Raw genomic sequence first — 20,468 nt, forward strand, 5'->3', positions numbered from 1 at the left:
ACTTAGGACTCTGGTATCCCAGAAATCAAGGATTTGACTTGTTAAGTTTTTCGGATGCTGACTTTGCCGGTTGTCATGTTGATCGGAAGAGCACAAGTGGCACATGTCACTTGCTTGGACCCTGCCTAGTGTCATGGTTCAGCAAGAAACAAAACCGTGTTGCTCTCTCGACAACCGAGGTAGAGTACATTGCCGCCGGCAAATGCTGTGCACAAGTAATTTGGATGAAATAAACCTTGCTAGACTACAAGATTCAACTAGAAAAATGTCCTATCAAGTGTGATAGCACTAGTGCCATCAATCTTAGCAAGAATCCTGTGCTTCACTCCCGAGCCAAGCACATTGACATTAGACATCATTTCCTTAGGGATTGTATCCAAAAGAATGAAGTTGTCCTTGAATTCATTGATACAAACCATCAATTAGCGGATATTTTTACAAAACCCCTAAGGAAGACCGTTTTGTTGAACTACGACGAGAATTGGGGTTGATTGATCTTTTAGAATTGAAAAATTCATTCCAACAGCTCTCCAAATCCCACTCCCCAAAGTACTAGGTTGTTCAGCAACTCAGACGGTCGACCGTTTGCCTAGACGGTCGTCCGTCTCACTACAGAGTCCAGACGGAAATTCCGTCTAGCTCACTATGTTCAAAAACACAGACAAATGTAAATAGACGGACGTCCGTCTGGTTCAGACGGTCGTCCGTCTGACTCTCTTCAAAAACACACGATTGTGTTTTCAATTCATTCATATCCTCTCCTCTCTCTCTCACTCCCCACGATTCCAAATCGTTTCAAAATCCCTAATTTTCCTCCTCCACTCTCCCGATATCTCTCTCCATTTCTTCCTCTTCTTAAATCCTCCCACATATTGCCCACGACACAACTTACAGCAACTCAAGCCTCTCTACCTTGCGCGTCTGACGCCTCACCTGCAGCAGCTTCGTTTCTCTCTTCCTCTTGCGTGCGTTTCTCTTGGTAAGTCCTCAAACCCAGAGTCCTTGTGTTCTTTCTTTACTCTCAAATCAATTTTTTTATAGCCTACAATAAAAATCTGGATTTAGTCATATGAGTTGTTGTTTGGTTCATGTTCACTATGCAATTCCTTAGGTCATTAACGTGTTGTCATACTGGATCTCCATAGTTTGATAGCAACCTCTTATTGACCCTCTTCTTATGAATTCATTTCCATCAGAAATTTTTTTAAAGCTTCCTTCAAATCTCTGATTTGGTATCATGAAGACTTAAAATTTTCCTGTTTTTTTGTGTCTCCCAAATCTCTTCAAATTTTTTCCTATGCTCTGAGTTACTTGTTGAAACCATATTCCGTTGAATACTTATTGGTTGAAACAAGCCTCTAGATGAGTAAAATCAACTCATAATCTTCAACCCTATGAAGATTACATGCCCTTAGGGCACAAAATTTTTTTTTGCCTCAATTTGTTTTCTGGGTCTCTCCTTTTTTATATATTCTTTTTTTTTCTTTTCCATCCGGTTATTCGCTGTTGACTTTGGCTCTTTGTCCTATGCACATGAGTCCCTCCTGCATCTCTTATAGAAATTCACAAAATTTCTGTGAAGTGTGTTTGATTATATCTGTTGGCCTCTTGTTTCACGGCTAACTCATGGCTCGCCGCAAGAATCCGTCAGTCCGAGGTGGTGCTACCTCATCTCGAGCCCCCACTCCTCGTTCTTCAAACCAACCCCCTGAGAACCCCCCTAGACTAGACAAATGGTTTAGGGATGCCAAGGCTCAACGGATATACCCTAAAGTTGCTGCCCGGCATCGAACAAGGCTCAACTGTTGACCTTGATGCCTTCTCCAAATTTCCCATCAAGGACATGTTTGAAGCCATGGGTTGGGAATCCATGCTTCATGCGGAAGAAATCACCTATGGCCGCCTCGTAAATGATTTCTATGCAAATCTTCGGCATGAGGGAACCAAAGAAAATCTGACAGTCACCTCATATGTGAAAGGGGTGGACATTACTCTCACCATCCCCTCTTTTTATCCCATATGCCAGCTCTCCACGGAGGGCGATCTTCGCTTTTGGACCTACAAGGATACCCCTCCTGAGGATGTTCAGATAGATACAGCCTACCAAAGTCTTCTTCCACCTGAAACCCCTCCTCGCTACCACGTGGACATTCAAGAACCAATGTTCACTGAACAAGCCAAAGTAGTCAGCAAGATCACTCAAAGGAACTTGATTCCTAAAAAGGGACATAGGTCTGTTCTTACCTCTTTTCAAACATATGTCACCTACTGCATTATTCATCAAGTACCTCTCTGCCTCCCATATGCCATTCTCTCCTACATGATTCAGTCTGCTGTGGACGGGAACAAATGTCTACCTTATGGCAGTCTCCTCACCAAAATCTTCAAGCACTTCAACGTCAGCTTGAAAAATGAGGACCCTACCCCACCTCCCCCCAGGATAGATGCCAAAAGCATTGTTCCCTCCCGCAAGCAAACCGCAGCCCAAGCACGCCGAAAGAGTGCCTCTCAACCCATGGATGTCGAGGGCACATCCACTGGGCCACAATAGCCATCTTCCTACTCCTCCTCAACGGCTTCACGATTTCAAGCTCTTGATTCACGCCTCACCAACATGCAACAACACTTCGATGCCCGCTTTGACTCCACAGGACATCGCATGGATACTGTTGACATCATGATCGCTCATCAAACCATCATGATGCAGCATATGATGACTCATCTTAAGATTCCTCCTCTACCGGCACCGGGGGTCGCCGAAGCGGAAGGCGACGATGATGATGAGGAAGGAGATGCGGCAGAAGACATTGAAGCCAGTGGCAGTGGCAGTGGGGATGATGATGGGGTGAAGATGATGAGGAAGGTAGTGAAGACGCCGACTAGTTGCTCTCTTTATGTTTTTGTTCTATGTTTCTGCATTCTGATTTTCAGTTGAACATTTGTTTCTTCTTGCTGCTGTTATAGCTATTACACTTTGATAACACTTATATTTCCATCTGCTTTTTGGCTTTAATTGATGTAAACGATCTATGATGAAATGCAAAGTGTATGTTTTTTATTCTCTCCTGTTCTCTTGCTTGTGATACACGCGGGAAGCTCATGTTTAGGGGGAGCTTCTTAAGTAGGGGGAGCATGCCATGCTTTTTCCACCTTTTTGTTTCTGACAAAGGGGGAGAAAATAAAGCATCTTAATAACATGAAGATTGGAAATATATATGATGGGTTATTACTAAGGGTAATAAGCATACTTCATGACCATATGATCATCCAAGTGCATAAATGGTAATGCTTTATGATTTCTATCATTTTATCACTTAAACGTTTGTCATCATCAAAAAGGGGGAGATTGTTGGGAAATGCCATGTCAGCATTTGCCACATCGGCCTCCAATCAGTTTTGATGATGACAAACACTCTACTAATGATTCCATGTAGATAAGTTTTGTCCAGCTCATCACTACAGTGAATCTCGATGCAAAATAACCGGATCAAAGAATTACCGGAGAGTCAAGCTCAAGACCAACTCAAATCATCTTAGACAAAGAACTAAAGTCAAGATGAGTATCAAGACCGTTGATCAAGATCAAGTCAAAGACCAAGTCGAAGATCAAGACTTAGGCTAAATTAGGGCTTAGGACACTCTTGCATACACATACATGTAAATGCATCCATTATATGTAATTCATGTTACTAGAATGACCTAGGACATGTTAGTGAGGTGTACAATGCTTAGGGTTGACAAAAAAGTCAAAACACCCAAGCCATGTCCCAGCCCCAAAATTGTTCAGCAAAACAGAGCTCAGACGGTCGACCGTCTGTTTTGGTATTTTGTTTCTCAGAAGAACAGAAGGCCAGACGGAATTTCCGTCTGGCAGACAGAATTCCGACTGGGCCAGTCCAGGCTAGACGGATGACCGTTGGGCAGACGGTTGTCCGTCTGGCCCTGACTTGAGTAAAACGGCTAGTTTTAAAATGGATATTCTCAACAGCTGTTTGCAGCGGATACCTTTGAGACGGCAGACCGTCTGGGCAAACGGACGACAGTCTGGAATAAAATCTCGCTGAGATTTTATATCCTTTGGGTAAATGGGGAAGGCATTGAATTGAGGTCTATAAAAGCCCAATCACCCCCATTTGAGAATCATTCTTCTCCCCCATCATGCACATATTCACTCACAAGTGAAAAAGCAAATCCTTGGTGTTTTAGCATCATTACTGTCCTCCCAACTCAATTTAACTTTGAGGGATATTCCAAAGTTATTAAGCAAGTTTACTGAAGCAAAGCTTGGAGTTATTGAAAGCCATTGAAGTCTATTGATGCTTGTTATTCTTGATTCATTCATTGCATCACTCGCACACAAGGGGTAAAGTGTCACTCTCCTTGTTAGGTAATATCTAACACTTCTTGTATTTTGAATTGGAAATTTAATTCTAGTCTAGGTTGATTAGAATTTGTTGTACTTGGTACTCTTGCCCGTGAACAAAGGTTGTAAAGGGTACTCTTGCCCTGTAACAAAGATTGTAAGGGTTTGACTCTCTACCCATTGTACTGAAAGAGATTCATTAGTGGAATACTCTCTTGAGGTTAAGAGAGGAGTGGATGTAGACTCGTAAAGTCGAACCACTATAAATAACCCCCATTCTAGGTTGCACCAACACCGAGTTTCTTTATTGTCACTACCCCAACGCCACATAAAGTACTCACTTGGTTTCTGTAGGCAACATAAATAGTGGGACCATTCATGTCGATTCTTTTCACCATATAGAATCTCATCTTGATTTTTAAAATCAAGGCGGCTACATGATTATAAATCGACCTACAGAAGGTCATTCACAATCTATGTCATCTATGCTCGCTACCAAAGAGCCTTAGGCGAATGCTCGTGTGAGTGAGCCATTCTAATGCCTATTGACATATCATGTTTTATGTTAGAAGAACACAATCACGTAGACAGTGAAAAACAAAGGCTAGAATGAACTCATATTACTCAATAATAAGAAAGTTTCAATACATAAATGAGTCACAATCTACGCAAACCCAAGGACTTTACATGAGAAATAAAAACATCCTTGGCTCTAGGTTTGGTAAGAGGGTTAAGTATCATTTGACTAGTAGATAAATGCTTAACTACAACTTTCTTCCTTTCTACAGTGTCACTAACAAAATGATATCTCACTTGTATATGTTTGGTCTTCCCATGATAACATAACTAAGAGTTGTCGTACTATCACAGAAGACAAGGGTAGGTAGGCTCCATGGATGTCAGCAACATAAATCCAGCATGTCGTAGGAACCACCTTAACAAACAATCTTTTGTACCGCAGCTGGGTATGCCACATACTCTGCTTCCACAGTCGAGAGTGCTATGCAAGTCTGCTTCTTGCTATACCACGAAATGGCTTCGCAATTCAGCAAAAAAGCATATCCAGGGGTTGATTTGAGCTCATCAATGTCTCAAGCCCAGTCGGCATCTTATCCTTGGTAACAAAACATGTAGTTATTCGTTTCTTTGAGATATCTCCATAATCTCTTGACTGCTTTCCAGTGCTCTATGCCTAGGTTTGATTGGTACCGACTAACCAAACCCACTGCATAACAAATATCCAGCCTAGTACACATCATAGCATACATAAGGCTACCCACGAAATTGGAATATGGAATGTTTCCATTTTGGTTTTCTCCTATGGTGTGTTAGGACCCATGTCAAGGCTCAAATGCAAACCCTTCTAGACTAGAGTATCTATTGGTTTGTAGTTGTGCATTTGGTATTTCTTTAAGACATTGTAAATATAAGTCTCATGAGATGTACCCAGTAATCTCTTTTGCCTATTTTTGACAAGAAGTGAAATCAGACATATGTGCGTTTACCTTTATAAATGGAGAGTACCTTTTGTTTGCGATAGAGAAAAGGATTTATCACTAGAAGCGAAATATAAATTATGAGAAAATTAGATATTCAAGAAGTGGAACCAATTGGTTTCCATGACTTTCGTCACATGAAAGAATTACACATCACATCTTATGCAAATACTCTTCAACCTTGTGGGAGTGTGGAACATTCATGGAGTTAAATGTTGTTAAAAATAATTGTAGGTGTTTATTTCATTTTTATTTAGTAGATACATAGTCAAAAAAAATCTTTCATTGAATGTCTTAATGAGATGAACTTAAAATTACAAGGTATTATCAACCACATTGATTTTCACTATTTAAACCTACTAAGTGCATATCATTTCTTCTAAAGCGAAATATTAGTTCAAACAGAGACACTACGGATGGTATTACTTTACATCAAAATCCATTTATTCTCCTCCCGGAAAAAGGATCAGTCAACCGCTCACCTATATATCAGCGGAAAGAATTACACATCACCTCTTATGCAAAAACTCTTCGACTTTGTGGGAGTCAAGAGCATTCGTGGAGTTAAATTTTCTTGACAATCATTTCAAATGTTTATTTCATTTTCATTTTAATACATACATAGCTTAAATAATCTTAAATTGAGTGTTTCAATTAGTTGAACTTAAATTCCGACGTATCATCAAATACACAGTTTTTCGTATTTAAACACATTTACTACAAAATCATTTATTCTCAAGACAAATTTAAGCTCAAACAAACAAAGCACATGAATGGTATTACTTTAGATTAAAATCAAATTTTTATTACTCCAAAAAAGAGGAACCTTACTCTTGAAATAGAAATTCGATAGCGAAGAAAAGAAGAGTACCGATCTACCACAAAGACACAAAGCCAGATCAAAGGATAGCACTATGTTTACGAAAGGTTGGTAATTGCACGTGAAAACACCACACATGCATATGCACTTGCATCTTTACTAGTAAGAAGTAAAAATAAGTAGACAACCTCGAAATCTATGTTTACCACAATAACGAACAATTAAAGACAAATTTACAGTGTTGAGCTGGAAGAAGTTAATCCATCCGCATGTTGTTCACATGTACCACTTTCGACGCCTTTTGATAAATTCTCCACCAACTTCTGGAAGGGAAAAAAGAAATAAAAATGTTGGGTAATATAAAAATAATTCCGGTATAGTAGAACTACACTAACAACCGATTGCATATATTAGAGCCACTAGGTATCATTAACACACTATCAAAAAAAAAAAAAAAAAAAAAAAAAAAAAAAAAAAAAAAAAGAAAGAAGAAGAAGAAAGTGAAAACCATGGAAACGTCCACAACTAGACATACTTGCATAGACTGCAATATCTGGATATTACAGTGACACTGTGGAATTATACCTTGATAAGACTGTGAGTGATTCTATAACATGATGTCATGTTACTTGTAAGGGTAGGCATGAAAAAACACAATGGTACAAATAATTTTCAAAGGAAATCAGAATGCGTAGTGGAATTGATAAGAACATACATGTAAAAGAATGAAATGTGAAGCTAGTGACTGATTTTGATGGTGTTCCTACATGGTTGGGAGTCGAGGGATTAGGAATCATCATCCAACTCCCTCCCGAGTATGGGTGTTCCCTATGTTCGGTTTGGTCCCTAAACTTAAGAACGCGAAATAGATTTTCCTCTTAACTTCAGCAATGGTTGAAGTCTAGGTTAGCAATTTCAGAAACATCAATAGTTCAGGCACTAATACATATGGGAAACAAACAGCTAGAATACAATACAACTTTTACAAAAATTCAGTAGAATAAAATGCATACAACAACTATATGTATGGGTTCAATACAAATTTAATATGGCTACTTTGTAAGCAATAATACGGACCTATATAACAAATATTCACAACCTAATAAACAAAAGAATAGCATCCTCTAGCCATTTCTTTCTTTCTTTCTTTTTTTTTTTTGTCAAAGAGATACATACCTATACAATAGCCATCATATAACTCATGAAATCCACAAAAAAAATTCATGACATAACGTCTAAAATCATTTGTAGATCAAAAGAGGTGCCCATTTTTGCAGTTCTCGTTAATAATCAAGCAAAAAGAAAAGCATGTAATAGATGTGAGAAATTGAACCTACTACCTCTTGTTAGATATATTTTATTAAAATCTAATTTTATATTAAGTTTCAAAATTAACTTTTGCGTTTCCTTTATTTTAATTGATTTTCTTGTGTATAGGTCCCACGAGTTGAGGATGGTAACTAGGCCCTTCATGACCTTGACTATGAGGCCCTTTATGACTTTGATCATGGGGGGAGGGGGGGGTGAGGTGGCTAGGAATATCCATTGGAATTGATATGAGAGCCATAGATACCTTGGTCATAGGTGATGATATTTACTTACATTCAAGCATAGGTTACCATTGACCCTAAATTCCTATGGGCACCATCACAACCATTACCATGAGCGGGGGTAAGGCTACTAAATGTATTAATTTCCAATGCATAGCCACAATGTGAATATGGGATTTGATTCTCCGCTTAGTTGGGAAGGCTGGGTCAAGGTGATTTATTCTCCATTAGCGGATTAGGGACAAGGTTATTGATTCTCATTAATAGCGAATTGATTCTCCATATTGTGGGGGGCGGCGGGTCAATACAATTGAATCACCCAATTGATTACCATGAGGAACTAAAGGGGTGTAAGGTGTGGTCTTGGGCCTATATAAACCCAATCTAATCCTTGCCTACTATGTGATTCATATGACACAATACACACTTGCATTCTTATTTACTTACTTTCTTGCAAATTCTCTTTACTCTTTTGGGTTTATTATGATGTTGTTCTGCAACTTTTGGCTTCTTGGGGGGGGGGGACTAGAAGAACTGCTTAATCTTCAGCTAAAAAAGACTTTTTTCTTGTTTATGACTTGTTCACAGGAGAAGTGGGGCTTAAGAAGAGTTGAGTTCGCCTTCCCTGTGGCTACATTCTTGAAGCTGCTTGAGCTAGAGCGGATGAAAGCCTTGTATAGAACTGAACAAGCAACAATGTTGGAACACAGACCTTGCATTTCAAAGGCCGTATTCTTGTCTATCATTACCGGTGGCGTGTGAGTCGCCGTGTTTACTTCAGTATTCTTTGGCTTGGTAGGGCTTCTCTGTCCCACTCGTCCCTGCAGTGGTTTTGCTTCCAGTCTTAGGGGAAGTGTTTGTGTGAATCGCGTTCTCAATTTGTTGACCCGCCTCTGCTAACGCATCAAAGGTAGTCAATGGCTGAGCAAAGAGGTATTGGGCGTACTGAGGGATTCTTAATGACCATTTTAACCTGAGCCAATTCTTCCCCTGATTCTGCTAGCTATGAAAGAAGATTCATCGTAAGTAATAATTTTTTCGTGATCGCTTACTGTGGAGAAGGAAGATGGTCCAAAGGAATGGTTTGTCATGTCATTTCAACTCATCCAATTCGAAAATAATTTGCTAGTTATTGGCCAAAACAATATGACTGCTATCAACTTAAAAGAATGAAAGGAAAAACACCGATTTCGTTAGGTCCATTTCGATATCAGTAGATTTAGGCTAGTCGAAGAACATGGATCCCTTTTGCAAGGACAATTGCAAGGTATTGTTTTTCTGTTATGTTTTCAAATTTTGCCCCCATCGACCAAAAAGGGAAAAAACTGCCTATAATAAGTAAATGTATTATTGGTATATAGTGCTTACGAAAAAAGCAAAAAGTGTTATTTTTTTGGGGTAACCAAAAAAAGAAGTATTATTGGTACATAATGATGTGCGCTTTAAACTTTTAATACCATAAAGTGGAGCAATAAACATTTGGGTAAGTAAAGATTTTCTTGAATACACAAGGAACGGCTAGGGAGCACTGGATGGAGCATGGGACTATATAAAGAAGGTCATATCTGGTTTGTTAACTATGAAATATTAAATATAGTAGACGATCTGGAGACAACTCATTTTGAATTAAAGACATGCATTGTAAGGGCAAAGCAAGAAAGATTGAAAAGCCGAGAGATTTGGAGTAATCACCCTAATATACCAATTCTCTTGCCAAAACCTACAACTATGGCTTGGCCTTTTCATGTAGTAATTATTTAGGTGGAAGTTGCAACAGCAATGCAAACTTATACATACTGTATGCTCCCTTCCCCTATGCTCTAGCAATGGTTTTTTAAGCTAGCACTAGAAGCATCTATTAAGCCCACAATGCCCTTTGTATCATAGACAAACTCATGTCACTATGTTAAGTAGTCTAACAAATCTTTTTCTTTCATAAAAAAAACGTATAGGTTCCTGGTATTTGTTTGGTCAAGGGTTAAAGTGTTGGGAAATGGATGCAGAGTAATGTGACATATTTTGTTTTTTTCCCCAAGTAATGTGACATATGTTAATGACTATTTTAAATGATGTATTCATATAGCTAGGGTCTTTTAATTTACCTTCAAGGGTTGAAGATAACACTATCCTCTCACCTCTACCACACATTTAGGAGAGGGTCTTACCTTTAAATACTGACAAAGGTAGGCCCCTCTCCTGCATGTGTGATAGAGAGGTGTGAGGGTAATGTTTGTAGAGGATTCGAATTTGTAATTAGATGGAGTGTTGAATTCAATTCATTACTAATTTTTTTTTGGGGGGGGGGGGGAGGGTAAATGAACAAGGCCAAAAGCCCAACCCAAGCAACAGACAAAAAAATATGCTAAACAATCACCCAAATTGACTTGAAGGATCTCCATCAACACAGGATGAGAATGTTGATAGAGTACCAAAGACAGCTCTGGTCCGAAGAAAACCTTCTACATCCAATCAGTAACTTTAAAAGTTTCTATTGAGAAGTAAGGATTCATTCCCTAAAATTCTCTTTGCGACCAAACAAAGACTAAATGGAAAGTGGAAACACCGATGAAACAACAATGAGATTGTCTTAGGGCCTGTTTGGTTGTACAAATCCATAGATTTGAAATTTCTTGATTCACAAATGGGAGACTTATACCCGTTTGGTTGTGTGAATCCTTGGATTGATGAAATCAAGGGATTCACATTTTTACACTAAAAATGTAAATCTGTAGATATATGGGTATGAGGTGAAATCTAGGGCTTTCACCCCTACTATAAAAGCGTTAAACATTTGAACCATGGCTCCATAGATCTTTTATCAAGATGAATCTACAAATTTCATTCCAAAGATTGAGGCTAACCAAACAATTTATTTTATAAACCATGACTCCATAGATTTGAAATCTATATATTTGAAATGTCTAGACTCAAGTATCGAAATAGACCCATAAACAATTATAAACTTAGAAGAAAAAAAATCCATGTGTGTCTCTTTAGTGAGGCTGAAGGCCCTAAACACACGTTGAGTCTCTTTTATGCAAAAAATTACGTCCAGATCTCAGGTGCACTAACAACATTTGAGGCCCTTAGCCTAATTTAACTTTCAAATGTTTAAGGACCAAAAAACATGAGAAAACATTTAATATAGTAATTTTACTAATCCAGCCACAACCCCCCCCCCAAAAAAAAAAAAAAAAAAAAGAAGAGAAAAATAGATGTATTTTGATACATATGAGTAGGTGAAGGGGAAAATCTTCTTCCTTCATCCTGTCTGAAATCACCCACCATTGCCCGTCAAAAACCACCCAGCACCAGCACCATTGCCCGATTATCAGAAACCACCCACGAAAAAAAAAGAAAAAGAAAGAATCGATGTGGTACAGATTTTTCTCATGTTACAATTCAGGTTTTTTTGAAACTGATTGTTGATTTCAGACCTTCAGGGGGGGTTTTCTCACTTGATCTCTCTCTGTCTCTCCTTTGTAGGTAAGTAGCCGCTTTACCCTTTCAGTTCCTGAAACCTCCACCTCAGTAGTATTTTCTTAATGGAGGACAAGAGCAACCCTAGTTAATTGGGTGGTTCCAAAACCCTAAGTTAGCATTTGGAAAGGTAGTTCTAGATATGCTTTGGTTGTCTCTTTCAGAGACACAAAGCTCCTGAATTTTGGCTACGAATGGTACAAGTAGAGAATGAATTACTACCTAAGAGAAGGATATTTGATAATATTCTAGAAAATTAAAATGCCTACAAGCGCTGGAATCTGCTTTATGATGTTATTTTTTCCAGAAGAAGCATTTAATTGTGCTCCTCTAGGTCCAGAGGCTCTCGTGGTTATTCAAAGATCTAAGTATACCTCTTGATGATGATTCATAAGTCTTAAATTGCTCAGATACTCCTGATGGCATCTTATCATCATAATTTGGGCATTGACATCAAGTCAAATTATTAGGAAGGAGATTGGTATTTTAAAAAAGCAAAGAACAAATTAAACTTATCTACGACTGCAGAATGCTTGAGAGAAAGAAAGAGTTAATATTATATTAACTTATAATTACAAGAATCGGATTCAGAATTTCTTTTAGGATGGGTAACAATAACCAACCAAAGTTAAGAAAGCTGAGATTAAACTGTTGAGGTGGCGACGCATATTGAACTTCTAGGCATGATATCCTTCAATGCTTTGGCGGGAATTTGCCTCCACCAGAAAAGCCCCTAATGAACACATAAATCAATATATCAGATTCATTCTTAATTAATGCGAGTTATAACTTCAAAGAGATTGATGAAATAGTATCAGATGGCTGAAGATTCAACATCATGAATCTATCAGAGATGTTTAACCTACTTCCAATCTAGTACTGGGTCCTTTACTCGGGGTTTTCCTATGATTGCGCGACTGCAAGCACCATGGCAACCGCCCTTAAGAAATTTAGACTCTGGGCCAGCCTCTTCAGATTCTGTTGAGTTAACGTTGATCAACAACAATGACAACAATGCAAAAACCATAAGATAGGTTGCTAACTTTGCCATCCTTGTTTTCTGCAACCTTCTTACAAGAGCTTCTTATTTCTTTCCCCCTTTCTCTTTGTGATATTAGGGTGTTGTGTCATCTTTATTTATACTTTTGGGTAAATAGCAAATTGTGGGGATCTATCTTTCATTTTCTAAACTAAAACACCAATGTCTACCCAAAATTAGATTCTGTTATTTTCTCAGGTAAAAAAATAATTTCAGATGAAGCACCTTCCAAAGCCATGACTTTCAACCACAAAAGCAAAATGACTTGGCCGGATAGGTAGTTTTTACCTTTTGAAGAGTTCTCTAGATGCCTTGTTTAGGATAATACGATAAAACTTTGACAGCTCAAACCATCCTATCCCCCCTTCCCTCCCCCGCACTATCTTAAACAATGAGTTTGGGCTAATTTTTTGGTTAAGTGGCCCAATCTTATCCAATTCTACTTTTTATGCATGTTTGAGGATATTCCTCAATTAAAAAAATATAACCATCTTCCCTGAGTTCATGCTTTTGTAATAGTAGTATGATAGTATGTTAGATGAAAAGATGAAAAGCTCTTTAATGGCCTTTTATAGTAAATGATGCATGAGTATCATCGAGACATCGACATGCGTAAAAACTTTTGATGAATTTTGGTTAATCTAAATTGATTATTATTTCAACTTCTTTTTATTTTTTAAATTCTTATTATTTCAAATATAGTCTCATTTCATTATATTGTTTATGTTTGTTCATTTAAACTCGTTGGTTTTTGGTGGACCATATATGGAAGTCTTGTTCCTTTACTTCAAAACATTGCTGTTCACATTTTGGGTCAACCTTGTCACTCATCATGTGAGAGAAATTACAGTACTTTTGAAGACCGAAAAAAGAAATAGACTCTTTTTTTTTATATGCTGGAAGATTTGGTTTATATAAGCACATGTAGTATGATATACGTGCTATGGTGGAGCATTTTGTACACAATAAAATGTATGTCATTCTCAACACCATACAAGTCTTAGTCTAGTCGCACCATTTGCGCCTAACCCGAGTTTCTTTATTGTCACTACCCCAACGCCACATAAAGTACTCACTTGGCTTCTATAGGCAACATGAATAGTGGGACCATTCATGTCGATTCTTTTCACCATATAGAATCTCATCTTGATTTTTAAAATCAAGGCGGCTACATGATTATGAATCGACCTACAGAAGGTCATTCACAATCTATGTCATCTATGCTCGCTACCAAAGAGCCTTAGGCGAATGCTAGTGTGAGTGAGCCATTCTAATGCCTATTGACATATCATGTTTTATGTTAGAAGAACACAATCACGTAGACAGTGAAAAACAAAGGCTAGAATGAACTCATATTACTCAATAATAAGAAAGTTTCAATACATAAATGAGTCACAATCTACACAAACCCAAGGACTTTACATGAGAAATAAAAACATCCTTGGCTGTAGGTTTGGTAAGAGGGTTAGGTATCATTTGACTAGTAGATAAATGCTTAACTACAACTTTCTTCCTTTCTACAGTGTCACTAACAAAATGATATCTCACTTGTATATGTTTGGTCTTCCCATGATAACATAACTAAGAGTTGTTGTACTATCACAGAAGACAAGGGTAGGTAGGCTCCATGGATGTCAGCAGCATAAATCCAACATGTCGTAGGAACCACCTTAACAAACAACCTCCTGTAACGCAGCTGGGTATGCCACATACTCTGCTTCCACGGTCGAGAGTGCTATGCAAGTCTGCTTCTTGCTATACCACGAAATGGCATTGCCATTCAGCAAGAAAGCATATCCAGGGGTTGATTTGAGCTCATCAATGTCTACAGCCCAGTCGGCATCTTATCCTTGGTAACACAACATGTAGTTATTCGTTTCTTTGAGATATCTCCATAATCTCTTGACTGCTTTCCAGTGCTCTATGCCTAGGTTTGATTGGTACCGACTAACCAAACCCACTGCATAACAAATATCCAGCCTAGTACACATCATAGCATACATAAGGCTACCCACGACATTGGAATATGGAATCTTTCCATTTTGGTTTTCTCCTATGGTGGCTTAGGACCCATGTCAAGCCTCAAATGCAAACCCTTCTAGACTAGAGTATCTATTGGTTTGTAGTTGTGCACTTGGTATTTGTGAAATCCAGCCCTATCCTAACCCTGACCCTGACCCGGATCCATAGGTGTTTGTAGGTCCGAAGACTCGGAGTAGTGGAAGAAGAGACTTGTGGGCCCTCTTAGTTGAAGATTCGGTGTATGACTTAGAGCCTATAGATATTGACAGTGATGCCCCTTACTGGGATACACTGTCAGTGTTCAGTGAGAAACTGCACCTAGAAGGGGGGAAGCGTAGTTGAAGTACGTGATGCACTTCCGATCTCTTTCTGAAGGTATTTATCTAATCTAGACTTGTTGATTGACTTGTAGGAGAAAACCCAACTCAATTTGGATCAGTCTGGCCTTCCAATTCCCTGTCTGAGGTTGCTGTTTAGGCTTGGTCGATTGCTTGGTTGACCAGCAGATTAATAAATCCAAAAATCCAAAAATTCTTTATTATTTTAAGCCTACTTATTGGGACCTCATGAATAGAACCCTATTCTAATCATTGGGACCTGGAGAAACCCGGACCCCCCCCCCCCGGGGGCCGGGGGCCCCGCGGGCGGATCTTAGTAGCATTCATATTTATGCATACCATCCATATCATTTCATATGTGCATTCGTGGATTGTATTGACATATATATGAGAATTGTTTGTTCCTTACTGAGTTAGTCAGAACTCATTCCTTTCATTGTAGATATTATATGAGTTGTACAAATGGTGGAACAACATTAGAAGTTGGAGATGATTCGTATGAAAGAGCCTTCTCGTATGAAGCTGATGTGGCACAGACAGTGGTACATGAACTTGAAGAGCATGAAGCCTTGGTGTGCGCTTTTAGCACCCATTGATGGGCGGAGGAGACAGATTGTCAGGATTTTGATGATCGTATGGCAAAAGATTGGGGGACCCCCTTTGCTTGCTAATGTAGAAAACCAATTTTTAGATTTAGAAAAGAAAACCGGAAAGATGATTATTTAGTTTATTTATCTTGCTTTCGCTAAACTCGATATTACATTTGATTCTTGATTCTTTCCTTGGATTCTTTCTTGGATATTTATTGGAGTATTTGGACTCCTGTAATCCTTTATTTAATTATTGAACCGATTCTTACTCATGATTGTCTTTACTTGCATTTATTATTATTGCTAAACTAAAACCGTGGATCCTGTGACGGTTCACTCCCACGGGTTGTCGGGTGGATAACGGAGACCGGCGGGTAGGGTGTGACACAAATGAAGTAATGGGATGACTTCTTCAGTACCATCATTTGTAACAGTTCCATTCCAAGGTATGGATGAAGGTAATAACACTACCATAAGGGTAATATCGAATGAAGCTCTTAATTAGTCTCATACCAAGCAATGTGGGGGTATATTAGTTGTGGTATACATCGGAGACCAATCTAAGTGAATAAGGGGTGTGGCCACCACTAAAAGGAAACTATAGTAGAGTTGTCTAAACACTCATCAATCCAAGATAAGGGACAAGGTTAGTTTCAAAAGTCCAAAGTGTTAATATAATGGGTAGCTCCAAAAGTCAACTTTTTGGATATGGATGATGGATTGGACAACTACCCTAATGTGGAAAGGTTCAAGGAGTCTGACTCTACCATACTCTTACCGATTCAATATACTTAGTGTAGGTTCAAGTTTGAAAGACACTTAAACCGATGTGTCCTTTAGTGTTTAACAGTCACAAAACGTCCTTTTTTGTAATTTTTAAACTTGTGAGGCATCTTGGAGTTGGTTATCCACTGGTATTATTGGTTTGAGCCGATTGACAGTGCATGTACATATAAGATAGAATCCTCCCTACCACCATTGGGGGATGTTCGCGCTCAAGTACAAGAGAGACTTCTAGTGTCCCACAATTGCCATCTTTGTTTCTTGTTGGTTAATGGATCGCTTTCGAAACTCTGATGTGCCAAGGGTTTGGTATTGGGATTCCCCTGGCACTACATACGTTGATTGGTACAGGTTGGCTTGTCTTAATTATTAGAAGATCAGATTGAGGGAAGCCCTTAGCCTTACTCAATAGACCTTTCAGGTAAAAGACTTTTTTCTTGTTTATGACTTGTTCACAAGAGAAGTGGGGCTTAAGAAGAGTTGAGTGCGCCTTCCTTGTGGCTACCTTCTTGAAGCTGCTTGAGCTAGAGCGGATGAGAGCCTTGTATAGAACTGAACTAGCAACAATGTTGGAACACAGACCTTCCATTTCAAAGGCCGTATTCTGGTCTATCATTACCGGTGGCATGTGAGTAACCGTGTTTACTTCAGTATTCTTGGCTTGGTAGGGCCTCTTTGTCCCACTCGTCCCTGTAGTGGTTTTGCTTCCAGTCTTAGGGAGAGTGTTTGTGTGAATCGCACAGTCAATTTGTTGACCCACCTTTGCTAACCCATCAAAGGTAGTCAATGGCTAGGAAAAGAGGTATTGGGCGTATTGAGGGATTCTTAATGACCATTTTAACCTGAGCCAATTCTTCCCCTGATTCTGCTTGCTATGAAAGAAGATTCATCATAAGTAACAATTTTTTCATGATCGCTCATAGTGGAGAAGGAAGATGGTCCAAAGGAATGCTTCATCACATCATTTCAACTCATCCAAATCGAAATTACTTTGCTAGTTATCGGTCAAAACAATATGACTGCAATCAACCTAAAAGAATCAAAAGGAAAAACACCAATTGCGTTAGGTCGATTTCGATATCAGCAGATTTAGGCTAGTCGAAGAACATGGATCCCTTTCACAAGGACAATGGCTAGGTATCGTTTTTCCATTATGTTTTCAATTTTCCCACTGTCAACCAAAAAGGGGAAAAACTGCCTACAATAAGTAAATGTATTATTGGTATATAATGCATACGAAAAAAACAAAAAAGTGTTATTTTTTTTGGGTAACCGAAAAGAGAAGTATTATTGGTACATAATACCATAAAGTGGAGCAATAAACATTTGGGTAAGTAAAGATTTTCTTGAATACATAACGAACAGCTAGGGAGCACTGGATGGAGCATGGGATTATATAAAGAAGGTCATATCAGGTTTTTTAACTATGAAAGATTAAATATAGTAGACGATCTGGAGACAACTCTTTTTGAATTAAAGACATGCATTGTAAAGGTAGAGCAAGAAAGATTGAAAAGCCGAGAGATTTGGAGTAATCACCCTAATATACCAATTCTCTTGCCAAAACCTACGACTATGGCTTGGCCTCTTCATGTAGTAACTATTTAGGTGGAAGTTGCAACAGCAATGCAAACTTATAGATATTGTATGCTCCCTTCCCCCATGCTCCAGCAATGGTTTTTTACACTAGCACTAGAAGCATCTATTAAGCCCACAATGCCCTTTGTATCATAGACAAACTCATGTCACTATGTTAAGTAGTCTAACAGATCTTTTTCTTTCATAAAAAAAAATTAGGTTGCTTGGTATGTGTTTGGTCAAGGGTTAAAGTATTGGGAAACTGATGCAGAGTAATGTGACATATATATTTTTTTCCCCAAGTAATGTGACATATGATTATAACTATATTAAATGATGTATTCATATCGCTAGGGTCTTTTAATTTACCATCAAGGGTAGAAGATAACACTATCCTCTCACCTCTACCACACATTTAGGAGAGGGTCTTACCTTTGAACACTGACAAAGGTAGGACCCTCTCCTACATGTGTGATAGAGAGGTGTGAGGGTAGTGTTTGTAGAGGATTTGAATTTGTAATTAGATGGAGTATTGAATTCAATTCATTATTAAAATTTCTTTTCTTTTTTTTTTTGGGGGGGGGGGGGGAGGGGGGTTGGGGTGGTGGGGGGTACATGAACAATGCTGAAAGCCCAACCCAAGCAACATACAAAAAATTACACCAAACAATCAACCAAATTGACTTGAAGGATCTCCATCAACTCAGGATGAGAATCCTGATAGAATACCAAAGACAATTCCATCAGAAGTGAACCTTCTACATCCAATCAGTAACTTTTAAAGTTTCTATTTAGAAGTAAGAATTCATTCCCTAAAATTCTCCTTGTGACCAAACAAAGACTAAATGGAATGTGGAAACACGGATGAAACAACAATGAGATTGTCTTAGGGCCTATTTGGTTACACGAATCCATAGATTTGAAATATCTAGATTCAAAAATGGGAGATTTATACCCGTTTGGTTGTGTGAATCCCTGGATTGATGAAATCTAGGGATTCACATTTTTACATAAAAATGTAAATCTGTAGATTTATGAGTATGAGGTAAAATCCAGAGATTTCACCCCTACTATAAAAGCACAAAACATTTGAACCATGACTCAGATGTTTTTTTCAAGATGAATCTACAAATTTCATTCCAAAGATTCAGGCTAACCAAACAGTTTATTTTATAAACCATGACTCTATAGATTTGAAATCTCCAGACTCAAGTAACCAAACAGGCCCTTAAAAAATTATAAAATTAGAAAGAAAAAAAATTCAAGTGTGTCTCTTTAGTGAGGCTGAAGGCCATAAACTCTCGTCGAGTCATTTTAATGCAAAAAATTATGTCCAAATCCTAGGTGCACTAACAACATTTGACGTCGTTAGCCTAATTTGCACGTGCCAATGCCATGGACCTCCACACTCGAGTTGTTCCTCATTGTTATTCTTCCTACTTCCTCTTGGAATACGGCAATATTCCATGAAGCTTGAACATTTCCATTGTTATGTGTTCTGTCGTACCTGAATCAACAATCCACAGAGGATTTAATTCAGCAAGCATTGAAGTGCTTGTTACATAACAAGATGATATATAACACAAAGTACATACCTCCTGCTCAATGCAATCACAAGTAAATTAACCAATCTTCCGACAATTGAAGCAAATCGCAAGTGATTTCTTTTTTTCCATCTATGGTCCCCTTGGAATGCTTGGGCCATTCTTGTTTCCATTCCACCTTATTGCCTTGCTTGGAATTTTGAGGCTGATTCTTATCCTTCTTGCGCTTAAAGCATGCACCCTTATTGGTTCTCGTTTCAGTAGAAAATACCTCAATGGGAGAGGCATCAGCCATCATCCGGTCCTCCTCCAACTCAAGGTGCTTGGTAGTTTGATTGAATGTCCTGACATCATCAACATGTGTCAAGAAGATCTTCATGTGCTCCCAAGACTTGGGCAATGACTTGGTGACTACGGAGACTAGCTCTTCATCAGTCTTTTGGCGTCCACATGTGCTCAACTCACTTATCATATTGGACATTATGGTTATGTACTGCCTTATGGTATGACCCTAGTGGATCTTATAACAATCGAAAGTGAGTCCCAGCTAGCATCCTTTGGTGGTGGAAGTCCCTCCCTACTAGAACTTCACTACCTCCCACAAAGACTTTGCAGTCTGGCGCTTCTCAAATCGAAGCATTAGATCATCCCTCATGGAGCTCAGGATGGTAATCCTAGCTACCATGTCCTTCCTCTTCCAAGCATTGTAGGTCTCAAGGTCCCTGCGATGTTGTGCAATGGTACCTTCTTCAGGTGGGATCGTGGTCTAGTTTATGGTTTCTAGCATGCTTTGCTCTTCAACGAGATATTGCACCTTTTGGTGCTAGAGGTCATAATTCCTCTCATTCAGCTTATCTCCCTTGGT

Source organism: Hakea prostrata, chromosome 4, assembly GCF_041222555.1.
Source record: "Hakea prostrata isolate BN-2017 chromosome 4, UWA_Hpros_2, whole genome shotgun sequence".
In the NCBI taxonomy this organism is placed as follows: Eukaryota; Viridiplantae; Streptophyta; class Magnoliopsida; order Proteales; family Proteaceae; genus Hakea; species Hakea prostrata.